General features: G+C 40.4%; 1 protein-coding gene across 4 annotated transcripts in view; it reads right to left on the bottom strand.

The window, feature by feature from the left end:
- Positions 1 to 8,681, bottom strand: part of MPPED1 (metallophosphoesterase domain containing 1) — a 124,477-nt gene extending 115,796 nt beyond the window's left edge. For 2 of the 4 annotated variants that reach the window (XM_060778168.2, XM_060778169.2), the window contains exon 1: positions 8,394 to 8,681. The gene's annotated coding sequence lies outside the window, so the exon portion shown is untranslated. The remainder of the gene's footprint in view (positions 1 to 8,393) is intronic. The other 2 variants (XM_060778170.2, XM_060778171.2) reach the window with 1 other exon arrangement.
- Between the last annotated feature and the right edge of the window lie 5,752 nt (positions 8,682 to 14,433).

Below are 14,433 nucleotides of genomic sequence, written 5' to 3'. Positions count from 1 at the left end.
CAGTATAGGAAGAGTCCATTTTAGTTTTAACTCCAAGCATTTTTTCATTTCTACATTAGAAATTCTGACATTTTGGAAATGCTTTATATGCCAGAATAATAGAGAATGAAACCTTAAGGAAAGCTAATCTCATGAAACCAGCCTGACACTCGAGTTCTGTACTAAATCTAACCTTCTGTTAAACATTGTCAGAATGTGATTTGGCAGGAATCAAATCCTGGCATGAGCTAATTTCACTCATGTCCTCATCAGATGAATTATATTCCGGATGATTAAATATTATTTATATAATGCTTACAACACACAAGGAAGCATATAAATGTAAGATCAACAGTTACTGCCGAGGCAGCCTATAATCTGAAAGACACTGACACTGGTGATTCTCTATTCTGATATAAATAGGCTCCCTTTTGTACAATAACTTGCTTTGATATCTTCTGTTTGACTTATATTCTGGAGGAACTTGAGAACACTATAGCAAAAATGCCATTACACAATGCAAATTAGAATAATATCCCGAGCAAATAATTATTTCCATAACTTCCATGACCATTATTTATTTTAACATTTTACCCAATCCCTGGGAATTGAAGGTGAATTGCAATACAGAAATTGTTGAACAAAACTATTATGTGCATGATAAGTTACTTCTCAAAACTGACAGATATCAAATGTCTTGGAAAGGTTATGGTATTATACTGGAACAAAAGCAAGTGACTCTTTGTTGAGACCATAAGTTCCTCCTATAATATACGTAAACCATAAATACAGGCATAGGCACTAGATGTACATGAGTAAGTTACATTTTTTTTGTTTTAAAAAAGGATAACATTTCTTTACTACTGTATATACTCGAGTCAGGCCCGTAGCCAGGATTTCGATTCGGGGGGGGGGGGGGCTGAGTTTTTTTCAGGGGGGGTTTCGGGGGGGCTGAGTTTCGGGAGGGGGCTGAGTCTGAGTGAAAGAGGGTCTACCCTAGCAAACCTTTTGTATCATTACCCCAATACCCCCATGCATATGGGATATATTGAGTATGGTGATCAGATCATGATATGAATAAACATAACAGTTTAAATAATGCACCAGTAAGGCCTTTTCGCAAACCACCATGAGAATTTCGGGGGGGGGGCTGAAGCCCCCCAAGCCTCCTCCCCCCCCCCCCCCCAGCTACATGCCTGACTCGAGTATAAGCCTAGTTTTTCAGGCCTTTTGGGGGGCTGAAAAAGTACCTCTTGGCTTATACTTGAGTCAAGGTTATTTATTATTTTATTCTCTTATAAATACGTAATAAATGTATTATTATTATTACAGTTATTTTACTTTATTGTCGTTGTTATTATTACATTTATTATTTTACTCTATTTATTATTGTTATTATTACATTTATTATTTTACTCATTTATTATTATTATTATTGTTATTATTACATTTATTATTTTACTCTATTTTTATTGGAAGGGTACGCAAGCACATTCACATTGAAGAAGGTCAGAATGGTTTAATCAGAGTTGAACAGTCTTATCTTAAATTACAGTTTTATGTAAATATTCGAAAACATTTAACCTCCTGATGCCTCAATTAATGTAATTTTATTGGTATCTATTTTCATTTTGAAATTTACTAGTATCTGTTGCATTTCCCACCCTCGGCTTATATTCGAGTCAATACGGTTTCGCAGTTTTTTGTGGTAAAATTAAGTGCCTCGGCTTATATTCGGGTCGGCTTATCCTCGAGTATATACGGTATTTAAAAACCGAATTTAAATAAATAGTCTTACCTTAGGATGTCAGTCATAATTATGAGATCGCTCAGTAATCTCTCAGTAATAACTATAAGATTATTTATTTATTTGCGACAATTGTATCCCGCCCATATCAGCCCGAAGGCGACTCAGGGCGGCGTACAAGTCGGCAACAATTAGATGCCATATATAAAAATAATACATCGGTAAAAATCAAAGAAACATCACAATACATTTTAAAACCATAAAAACAATGAATAATAAACATTATAAAATACTATGTCTTCTTGTTCAAATCCTCAACATCTTTCAACATCTTTGGCTAAATTCAGTGGCTGTGTCCCAACCAGAATATACAATTGTAGTTTTAGGGAAGATGTAGTGTATGCATACATATGTAAACACATTGCATATTGATATAGATGCACTTTTTTTTCTCCTTCAATGAAGTTAAAAAATGGTAAAATTGAAGTGAATTGTATTTGTTAGCCATTACCTACATTTGGGCATGGGTTGATATCAAAGGAACAAATGTAGGTAATGGCTAACAAATATACAATATTCCCAAATACAATTCACTTGAATTTTACCATTTTTCAACAGAGACTTCATTGAAACAGAGGAAAATATGTGCATCCATATCAATATGCAATGTATTTACATATGTATGCATACACTACATCTTCCCTAAAGCTACAATTGTTAAGATTGCATTGCAATAAAAATTGCTGGTCATGCGAAATAATGAAGGAAACCTGGTGAGGATAATTTCAACACAGACATCCGCCTAAATTGCAACATAGCATATACCAGCATTTTACAATATTTAATGTTGCAAGTCGCTTTTGGCATCAGCCACCTCAATTAGTGGTTGGTACCAGATTAGAGACTCCCCCCTGGACACACAGAAGATTGGGCGACCTGGAAGGCAGTGAGCAGGTTGTGTTGTGGCACCACGAGATGCAGAGTTAACCTTAAGAAATAGGGCTACAAAGTGGAGTCCACAACATGCGAGTGTGGAGAAGAGCAAACCACAGGCCATCTGCTACAATATGACCTGAGCCCTGTCACATGCACAATGAAGGACCTTCTCACAGCGACACCAGAGGAACTCCAAGTGGCCAGCTTTTGGTCAAAGGATATTTAGCATAATGCCAGGTTTTTAACTTTGTTAGTGTTCCATGGAAATCCATGGAGACAGAAACAAAGAGGTACTATTTAGTTATTTTATACTTTAATGTTATGTTGTTTATTTTATTGTGATTTTGTAAAAAAAAATGTATTGTAATCTGTTGTTTGGGCTTGGCCCCATGTAAGCCGCTCCGAGTCCCCGTTGGGGGAGAAGGTGGCGGGGTATAAATAAAGTTTATTATTATTATTATTATTATTATTATTTAACATCGGCTGCTAGAATTGTCAATGGAGGGGAAAAGAAATACCTAGCTTAAAAGAATGGTTAATCAAAATGCTAGAAATCAGAAATATAGACAGCTTGACACAGAAATAGATTGGAGCTCATTAACAAGATTTATGGAAGAAGCAAAAATGGAAATTTGGATGTAAACAATATGGGGAGAAGAGTTCCTTCTTGGTAACTTTTGAAGACGAGGATATAGAATAGAAGAAACATGAAAACAAGAAGACAACCCGGAACTGAGAAGATGGGAAGTTAAAATCCCCCGCTGCCTTTCCTCCCACCCCCACCCCCCTATACCAGTTCCTCTTCCCATCCCCTTGACCTCTCCGCCACACCTTACCTTCTTTTTACCCCTCCATTATCATCACTCCTCATATACCCCCTTTTTTTGTTTTCTTTTATGTAATCGTAAATCTTTTCAATAAAATTATTATAAAAAATCTTTGTTAGTGTTCTTAAATACATTATAACTGGACCCTCAATTCACTTCTGACATGATAAATAACCATATATAATAGCAGATAATATCATACTTTATAAGAGTTCATGAAGATAAATGTATCAATACCAATGCATTTTTAAAGTATGAACATATATGCATGTCAAATTTACACTTGATCCAAAGACACTAATTTTTTGGGTTGTTGTAGGTTTTTTCGGGCTATATGGCCATGTTGTAGAGGCATTTTCTCCTGATGTTTCGCCTGCATCTATGGCAAGCATCCTCAGAGATAGTGAAGCATCCTCACTACCTCTGAGGATGTTTGGAATAGATGCAGGGGAAACGTCAGGAGAAAATGCCTCTAGAACATGCCCATATAGCCCGAAAAAACCTACAACAACCCAGTGATTCCGGCCATGAAAACCTTTGACAATACACTAATTTTCTTTTTGTAGACGCCACTACTATTCTACACATTGCCTGATTCCAGTGGAGTCTTCTTGTGCTTTCCATAAGGCATTTATCAATAGTCTACCATTTGGATGTGCAGATTACACAATGCATATTTTTTTCAAACATATCAAAAAGTTGTTCATGGTCATTATTATTTCCAAAATTTAATAACCTATCCTCAACTTGATTTCCCAGATAATAATATTCGGCTGCATCATGGACAATTCCCTAATATCTAATCTTCAAATCGCATTGTTGATAATATTCAAACTACAAAAAAGTAAGATACCTGATATACTCTTCCCTGTTGAAAATATATTTAAATCTGTGCTGCTCACAGAGATGGCTCATGGAATAGTTTTGATCCCTAAGCCAACAGCTTTGACTCTCTGGAGAGATTCCAGAAAAGAAAGCATTGTAGACCAGAAACATAAAGATGATACTGGTTTCTGGCACAATAAGAGGGGGAAATGCAGGGGATAATTTAACAATTTTGGCTGGATCTACACTGCCATATGATGCAGTTTCAGAATGCAGATGGAATGCATTGAATTGCATTATGTGACAGCGTAGCCTCAAATAATCCAGTTCAATGCAGTCAATCTGCATTCCAAAACTGCATTGTTATGTTCTGTAGATTCAGCTTTAAGCAACTTTCTGATCCCTAACAAAGAAAGAGTGGCTTGGTCTAGATTTGTGTCTTTGTTTTGAAAACAGGGACTAAAGTAAAATGCAGGGACAGATGCAAAGGCAAAGCTTTCAGTGAAGCAACAAGCAAACAGCATTATACTGATCCTCACAAAACCTGACTGGCAATGATGTGACTGGCACTTGGAAGGTAAATCACCCTAAAATATGTGAGATTTATTTTGCAGCTGGATCTCCACTGCCCTCTATCCCAGAATCTGATCCCAGATTATTTGCTTTGAATTAGGTTATATGAGGCTGGATATCCCCTGCCCTATATCCCAGAATCTGATCCCAGATTATTTGCTTGGAATTGGATTATATGAGGCTGGATGTCCACAGTCCTCTGTCCCAGGATCTGATCCCAGATTATTTGCTTTGAATTGGATTATATGAGGCTGGATGCCCTCTATCCCAGAATCTGATTTGATTATTTGCTTTTAATTGGATTATATGAGGCTGGATGTCCACTGCCCTCTATCCCAGAATCTGATCCCAGATCGTCTGCTTTAAACTGGATTATATGGAGCCACCGGTGGCGCAGTGGGTTAAACCCCTGTGCTGGCAGGACTGAAGACTGACAGGTTGCAGGTTCGAATCCGGAGAGAGGCGGATGAGCTCCCTCTATCAGCTCCAGCTCCTCGTGCGGGGACATGAGAGAAGCCTCCCACAAGGATGATAAAACATCAAAATCATCCAGGCATCCCCTGGGCAATGTCCTTGCAGACGCCGACCAAAAAAAAAAAAACCTGGATTATATGAGTCTCCACTGCCAAACAATTTGGGATAAGAAGATAATCTGGGATCAGATCCTGGGATATAGGAGCAGTGTAAAGGGGAAAGAGTCTACACTGCCAGATAATCTGGGATAAGAGTCTGGGACCAGTTCCTGGGATATAGGGCAATGTAGATCCAACTGGATCATCAGGCTCAGAGGGGACATCCAAGTTAATGTAACTTTTCCCCCTTTCCTTTGAGAAATGGACACAGGTCTTCTGGTTCAGTAGCCATGCGAATTATGGACAGAATGGTTTGCTCAAGACATCATTCCAGTTAGGTTGCATTGTGTGATGGCATTTTTTTTTACTGTAGCATCCAATGATTAGCATAAGAATAAGAGACTGCACTGAGAAAACTGCACAATGAGACCTAGGGGAAGAGAGACACTGTCCTTACATCCCAGGATTGGATCCCACATCATGAATGGGCTTTGAACTAGACTATATGAGTCTCCACAGTCAGATAATCTTGGATTAGATCCCTTCTACACTTTATATCCCATTATAGGAGGAATTTGTGGTCTCAACAAATGTGGTTTTGCGCATGCGTTGTAATATATTTTTTGGTTTTTGGCTTTTTAAAGTTTCTTCTGCTGCGTTTTTTAATGTTTTGATGAGTGATGATCACTTGTTGGCCTGACAGGTGTCTTGTGTCCAAATTTAGTGTCAATTCGTCCAGTGGTTTTTGAGTTATGTTAATTCCACAAACGAACATTGCATTTTTATTTATATAAAATAGCATAGCACGGGAGACAAGGTGGAACTGTCCCCTGAACCCCTCTCTCTTCACTCTGGCTCTAAACTGGATTATATGTTTCTCCACTGCCAGATAATCTGGGATCAGATCCCTTCTACACTGTTTTTATGTCCCAGGATCGGATCCCATATTATGGGCTTTAAACTGGATTGTATGAGGCTCCACTGCCAGATAATCTGGGATCAGATCCCTTCTACACTGTCTTTCTATCCCAAGATCAGATCCCACATTATGGGCATTAAAGTGGATTATATGAGTCTCCACTGCCAGATAATCTGGGATTGGATCCCTTCTACACTATATCCCAGGATCGGATCCCACATTATTACATTATATTATTATTATTATTATTATTATTATTATTATATATTATTAGCATAGCACATGAGACAAGGTGGAACTGTCCCCTGGCCCCCTGTCTCTTCAATCTGGCTTTAAACTGGATTATATGATTCTCCACTGCCAGATACTCTGGGATCACATCCCTTCTTCACTGTCTTTATATCCCAGGATCGGATCCCACATTATGGCTTTAAACTGGATTGTATGAATCTCCACTGCCAGATAATCAGATCCCTTCTACACTGTCTTTCTATCCCACGATTGGGTCCCACATTATGGGCATTAAAGTGGATTATATGAGTCTCCACTGCCAGATAATCTGGGATCAGATCCCTTCTACACTGTCCTTATATCCCAGGATCGGATCCCACATTATTACATTGTATTATAATTATATTATATTATTAGCATAGCACAGGAGACAAGGTGGAACTGTCCCCTGGCCCCTTCTCTCTTCACTCTGGCTTCAGACTGGATTATATGAGTCTCCACTGCCAGATACTCTGGGATCAGATCCCTTCTACACTGTCTTTATATCCCAGGATCGGATCCCACATTACGGGCTTTATTTATTTATTTACTACATTTATATGCCACCCTTCTCACCCCAAGGGGACTCACAGTGGCTTACAAGATATATATATATATATATATATATATATATATATATATATATAATTAGCATAGTACAATATCAGTATTATATATTACTATATTGTACTACACCATTATATTGTAATATTATTAGTAATATTGCATGTAATATAATATCATATTATTATTAGTAGTAGTAGTAGTAGTATTATATTGTATTACATTATAATATTATAAATATTATATGTATATACAATATATTACATTATATTATTAGCATAGCACAGGAGACAAGGTGGAACTGTCCCCTGGCCCCCTCTCTTTTCACTCTGGCTTTAGACTGGATTATATGAGTCTGAACTGCCAGATAATCTGGAATCAGATCCCTTCTACATTGTCTTTCTATCCCAGGACTGGATCCCACATTATGGACATTAAAATGGATTATATGAGTCTCCACTGCCAGATAATCTGGGATCAAATCTCTTCTACACTATATCCCATGATCGGATCCCACATTATGGGCATTAAACTGGATTATATGAATCTCCACTGCTAGATAATCTAGGATCAGATCCCTTCTATCCCAGGATCGGATCCCACATTATGGGCTTTAAACCGGGTAATACGAGTCTCCACTGCCAGATAATCAGATCCCTTCTACACTGTCTTTCTATCCCAGGATCGGATCCCACATTACGGGCATTAAAGTAGATTATATGAGTCTCCACTGCCAGATAATCCGGGATCAGATCCTGAGATATAAGGTAGTGTGACAGGGCTCTCCTCTTGCAGTTTCACTTTGACCAAATGAAGGCACATAATAACCCAAGTGACTCCCATAGGTGGCAATCGCATGGAGACTGAACCCTCTATCCCAGGACCTGAGTCCAAATGATTAGCTTGGAACTGGATTATATGCGTCTTCACAGCTGGATAAATAAACTGGGATCATCAGGGATCAGATCCTGGGATACAGATAAGGCAGCCACAGATGAAGGGAAAGAGGGGAAGGAAGCTGCAGCTCAAAACACAAAAGTAACTTCCCCAAGCTGGGCTGAGACACTGAGACAACCCCCCCCCGCACCACCACCACCACCACCAACTCTTGTATTGTTATTATTGATAGAAGGAGGGTCACCATTCCTAAACACCATTCCCAAGACCCCCTTCTCACCAACCTGGCTTGGCGCTCTCGGCCTCCTTCGCCTCTCCATCGCCTGCTTCCTCCAGCCTCGCTCTTCTCTCTCTCTCTGTCTCTCTCTGTGTGTGTCTGTCAAGATACCCGGCCTTTTTCCCAGCCTAGACAACGCTGCCACGCTCACTCACCCGCTGCTGAGGGAAAAGGCGCGCGCGCGGAGAAACCCCCTCAGAGCTCCTTTTCCCCTTTTCTTCTTCTTCTTCCTCCTCCTCCTCCGTCTTCTTTTAAGGCAGGAGACCATCTCTGGCAGCCCTGGCGCCCTGTCTCCCCTCCCCTCGCCCCGCCTCCTCACACACGCCCTCCTCCACTCCCCTTTCCCTCAAACCCACGAGGAGGGCGAGGGGAGGAATGCCCTCAAGGGCCTCCAAAGAGCCAAGAGCCAAGAGTTTCCTTAGGCCATTGGGACTGACATGGAGTTGAGAGAAAGGCTTTTTGCCTTCACCACCTGCGTCCAACGCATGGCCCTTGGTGTCTTTTGATGTTGGACTCCCAACTCATTCCATATCCTGACCAGAACTGATGAGCAGAGGTGGCCCTAGGTAATTTTCAATGGTAAGCAAACAGTCTTTTGGTGCCCCCCCCCCCAACCAATCACTGATATATATTTTCTGTTCGTCTGGGAGTTCTGTGTGCCATATTTGGTTCGATTCCATTATTGGTGGAGTTCAGAATGCTTGTTCTGTGGCGTGCTAGGCCTGTAAATAGTTGTCTTTAAAACAGGACGTGCAACCTTTGTCCAAGGGGAAGCCAGGGGGGCTAAAGAGAAGTTCTCAGAGGTTTCCACCACAAACTGTCTTTAGATGGTTTATTTATTTATTTGGTTTACTTCTACCCCGCCCTTCTCACCCCAAAGCGGACTCAGGGCGGCTTACAAAAACAAGGCACAATTCAATGCCCGTATCACACAACAATAATAAGACAAAATAACATAAATTAGCAATCAACCACTCTGATGGCCGAAAGCGAGGAGGAGCTGAGGAGCCTTCTAATCAAGGTGAAAGAAGAAAGCGCAAAAGCCGGGTTGCAGCTAAACGTCAAAAAAACCAAGATTATGGCAACAAGAATGATTGACAACTGGAAAATAGAGGGAGAAACCGTGGAGGCCGTGACAGACTTTGTATTTCTAGGTGCAAAGATTACTGCAGATGCAGACTGTGACCAGGAAATCAGAAGACACTTACTTCTTGGGAGGAGAGCAATGTCCAGCCTCGATAAAATAGTAAAGAGTAGAGACATCAGACTGGCAACAAAGATCCACATAGTCAAAGCCATGGTATTCCCTGTAGTAACCTACGGATGTGAGAGCTGGACCTTAGGGAAGGCTGAGTGAAGGAAGATCGATGCTTTTGAACTGTGGTGTTGGAGGAAAGTTCTGAGAGTGCCTTGGACTGCGAGAAGATCCAACCAGTCCATCCTCCAGGAAATAAAGCCCAACTGCTCATTGGAGGGAAGGATATTAGAGACAAAGTTGAAGTACTTTGGCCACATCATGAGGAGACAGCAAAGCCTAGAGAAGACAATGATGCTGGGGAAAGTGGAAGGTAAAAGGAAGAGGGACCAACCAAGGGCAAGATGGATGGATGGGATCCTTGAAGTGACTGGACTGATCTTGAAGGAGCTGGGGGTGGTGACGGCCGACAGGGAGCTCTGGCGTGGGCTGGTCCATGAGGTCACGAAGAGTCGGAGACAACTGAATGAATAAACAACAACAAACTGTACAGTCTTTCTGCTAAACTTCCATATTTATCATCCCTATCAGTATTTTTAAAAAGCCTAAACTGGACTGTAACTGCATGAACACTCAGGGGCGGCTCAACCCATAAGCATTTGCAGTATAGTTGATTTTGCCCAGGGGCGCTCTTGAGGCACTCTTGGGGGAAAATAGACCTTGACATATGCAAGTTGTAGTTACTGGGATGTATAGTTCACCTACAATCAAAGAGCATTTTGAACTCCACCAATGATGGAATTGAACCAAATATGGCACACAGAACTCCCTCGACGAACAGAAAATATATATCAATGATTCCTTCGCTCAGTCTTCCTTATGGTCCAGCTCTCACAACTATAGGTTACTACGGGGAATAACATTGCTTTAACTATGCGGATCTTGGTTGCCAGTGTGATGTTTCTACTCTTCACTATTTTATCGAGATTGGTCATTGCTCTCCTCCCAAGAAGTAAGCGTCTCCTGATTTCCTGGCTGCAGTCTGCATCTGCAGTAAACTTTGCATCTTGAAATACAAAGTCTGTCAGTGCCTCCACGTTTTCTCCCTCTATTTGCCAGTTGTCAATCAGTCCGGTTTGATTAAAAAAAACTGTAACCATGTCCGAATACACATGATCTAATTATTTTGTAACTTTCTTGTCAACAAGGGGAGACTGTGATGGAAGCAGGAAGGAATGGAGGTATATCCAAGCTCCCCTCTACATTTAAGATGTTTGAATTTTTGAATCGTAATTGACAATACTCTGTAGCTACAAAATGAAACTCTTTATTTATAGCTTTAGAAACTACCATCTGATAAGTACACTAATTCCGCCCTCGCCCCCCTCAAATCAGCTGTCTGGAAATGCTCCAATGGTCCATGTTGACATTGGTCCTATCCTTTACCTATATTTGAAAGATTTTCTGAAGCAATGTTATTCTTTGGATTTAAAAAAAAAACGTGCATAATTGCAGATGTCAAGAGGAGAATTCCTGCATTTTTCTGAGAAATGAATATTTAGATTCTCTGGAAATTCCACAGAGAGAGAGAGAGAGAGAAGGGGGGAGGGAGAGAATAGGAGAGAGAGAGAGATCTCAGATTCACCCACACATAAGATATTTTATTCATATGTTCAAAAGTTTCCATAAAAATGTAATCCTTCCGGGCAAATGGTTTTTTAAAAAAAGACAAAAGTGGTATCAAAGCATGTTAATATCACTCAGCAGGTGCTGATGTATTGAAGAATCTCCTTCATGCTCCTTAAGGAGTATGCAACAAATAGAATCATGTGACATTATGTCTACTAATTTCTAAGTATGGGAAACCTAAATAAATAGGCCAAACAACAAGAACTCATTAGGATATATCTACGCTGACATCTGTTCTAAGGAATACAGATAATAGCTTGCACAGGACTTTGTTATTCTGATTTGTACTGAATTTAAGGTATTCCAGCATTAGCAAGAGTTATTCACTTGAGGCTTCTCTTTCGCTACATTTTTCTACACTGCAACTACCTAAATGCAACAAATACTCTGTTAGTTGTGGGAGGAAGAACCATCTCTGTATTCTATATAAGTTGCAGTATATTAAAGCTTACACCATAGAATCTTGCTTCACAAACAAGCCCTGTAACAAAAAATGTACTTTCTAGCAAGCATTTTACAAGTGTGCCATGACTCTAGGCAGCCTAAAACAATACCTCTGTCAAGATAGATGGCTTCAAGATTGGGAAAAGGATAAAAGTCATAATTTGGGAAAAGGATAAAAGTCATAACCCTGGCTTTCCATGACCTAAATCAGGACCTAAAATACTAAAATATACTAGATCAAAGACACACATTTCTCACTAGGACCATCTACTCTACTTATAGCCCGCATTTTGGTATGTCACCAGTCCTTGGAAGCATCATTTATTGCCTTTTTCCTGCATGGCAGAAGAGAGTTGAACTGGATGGCCACTGGGGTTTCTGCTATTATTATTATTATTATTATTATTATTATTATTATTATTATTACAAAGGCTGGGTGGCCATCTGTTGGGTGTGCTTTGATTGTGTTTTTCCTGTATGGCAGTAGGGGGTTGGACTATAAGGCCCTTGGGGTCTTCCACTGAAATACTGTTAAGTTTATGTTTGTCAAAAAGTATTATATACATTATATATAATCTATATAAATAAAAAAATTAAGGTTCGTTTGTGGGATTAACAAAACTCAAAAACTACTGGGGGAACTGACACCAAATTTGGACCCAATACACCTAACAACCCAATGTGTGTCCTTCACCCATAAAAACACTGAAAAAACACAAAAGGAACTTAAAAAGCCCCCAAAAGCTAAATGATGTAAAGCTAAATGACAATACAGAAAAAAGAGAAGAAAGAGGGAGGGAAGGGGAGAAAAGAAAGAAAGAAAAGAAAGAGGGAGGGAGGGAAAGAAAGAAGGGAAGGGAGAAGGAAGCATGGAAGCAAAGACGGAAGGAAGGTAAGAGGTAGAGAAGGAAGAAAGGAGAGAAAGAGGGAGGAAAAGAAAAGGGGAAGGAAGGAAAGTTAGAGAAGGAAGGAAGGAAATAAGGAAAGAAAAAAGGGAAAGAAGGAAGGAAAGAGGGAGCGAAGGAAGGGGGGAAGATGTAGAGAAAGCAGGAGGGAAGGAAAGAAGGAAAGAGAGAAGGAAGAAAAGAGAGACAGCAGAAGAGAAAGAAAAAAAGGGAAGAAAGGAAAGAGATAGAAAAGGAAGGAAGAAGAGAAGGAAAGACAGGAAGGAAGGAAGGAAGGAAGGAAGGAAGGAAGGAAGGAAGGAAGGAAGGAAGGAAGGGGCAAGATGTCGAGAAAGAGGGAGGGAAGGAAAGAAGGAAAGAGAGAAGGAAGAAAAGAGAGACAGCAGAAGAGAAAGAAAAAGGGGGAAGGAAGGAAAGAGATAGAGAAGTAAGGAGGAAGAGAAGGAAAGACGGGAAGGAAGGAAGGAAAGAGGGAGTGAAAGAAGGAGGGAAAGAAGGAGAGAAAGAGGGAAGGCTAGCTGCACCAAAGCATGGAGGGTACAGCTAGTATAATATATAAACATTTCTTGGGGTTCCATGAGAAACTTTTGCTTCAAAAAGGGCTCCACTGTTGAAATAGTTCGAGAACCCATGAGTTAGAGGAATAACTGCACAAAATGATGGAGGAAAGATGCTTCATTACGCAGTGACTGGTTGATGTAAAATCTTGCATTACTGCATGCAAATTTTTGAAACTGAATACAAGTTACTAGCCGAGCTACATTTCAGAAGTGGAAAGTGAACAGTTGGGCTCAACATAGCAAATGTCCATCACTCTTTACCTGAAGTAATCTTTACCTGTCCAAAATCACTCCAGCTGTCGATTTATTTTATTTTATTTATTTATTTCGAACATTTCTATCCCACCCTTCTCAACCCCCGAAGGGGGACTCAGGGCGGCTTACAAAAGGCACAATTCAATGCCAGCAATACACATAGTAAGATAAAATACATAGCAGCGACAGTTATAAATAGTTAAAACAGTCCAATTATACAATAACAACTAATAAAAACCAATCTAGTGATCAACGTTCGCCAAGTTCAAAATCCGTAAATTCATTCCGCATTGTCATAATCCTATCCAACTCTAGTCGTCATTGTCCTTTGTCTGTCTGTCAGATTACCCACAGGCCTGGTCCCATATCCATGTGTTTAGTTTCCTTCTGAAAGAGAGGAGGGATGTCGATGATCTAATTTCCCTGGGGAGCGTATTCCACAGGCGAGGGGCCACCACCGAGAAGGCCCTGCTCCTCGTCCCCACCAACCTCGCTTGTGATAAAGGTGGGGTCGAGAGCAGGGCCTCCCCAGAGGATCTTAAACTCCGAGGAGGGACGTAGAGGGAGATGCGTTCGGACCGGTATGCTGGGCCAGAGCCGTATAGGGTTTTGTAGGTCAAAACCAGCACTTTGAATTGTGCTCGGAACTGGATGGATATTAGCCATGATATATTATTGATGGATATTAGCCATGATATACCTGTTGACTGCCATGAGGATGAGAATAGGAGGAGGATGCAAAAGGTGGTCATCGGGCAGTGCTGAACTGGTTTCAGCACCAACATACAGTCAGGTCTCCTTCTCAGCTCCTCAGCAGCCCAGGAGAAGGTGGTCAAAACATCCTGGGACTGATCCAGCATTCACCCTATATTTCCCCAGAGTAGCATCTCAGTCTACAACACTGCAAATGAAACAATACTTCACATTGATTCCATGTGTTACAGTAGACAAATTGCTCTTTCTAGATCTCTGCTATGAAGGTTGTCTATTTAATACTGT

The sequence above is a fragment of the Anolis sagrei genome, chromosome 5, assembly GCF_037176765.1.
Source record: "Anolis sagrei isolate rAnoSag1 chromosome 5, rAnoSag1.mat, whole genome shotgun sequence".
Lineage (NCBI taxonomy): Eukaryota > Metazoa > Chordata > Lepidosauria > Squamata > Dactyloidae > Anolis > Anolis sagrei.
Note: the sequence above shows the minus strand (reverse complement) of the source record. Positions and strands in the feature narration are given on the sequence as shown.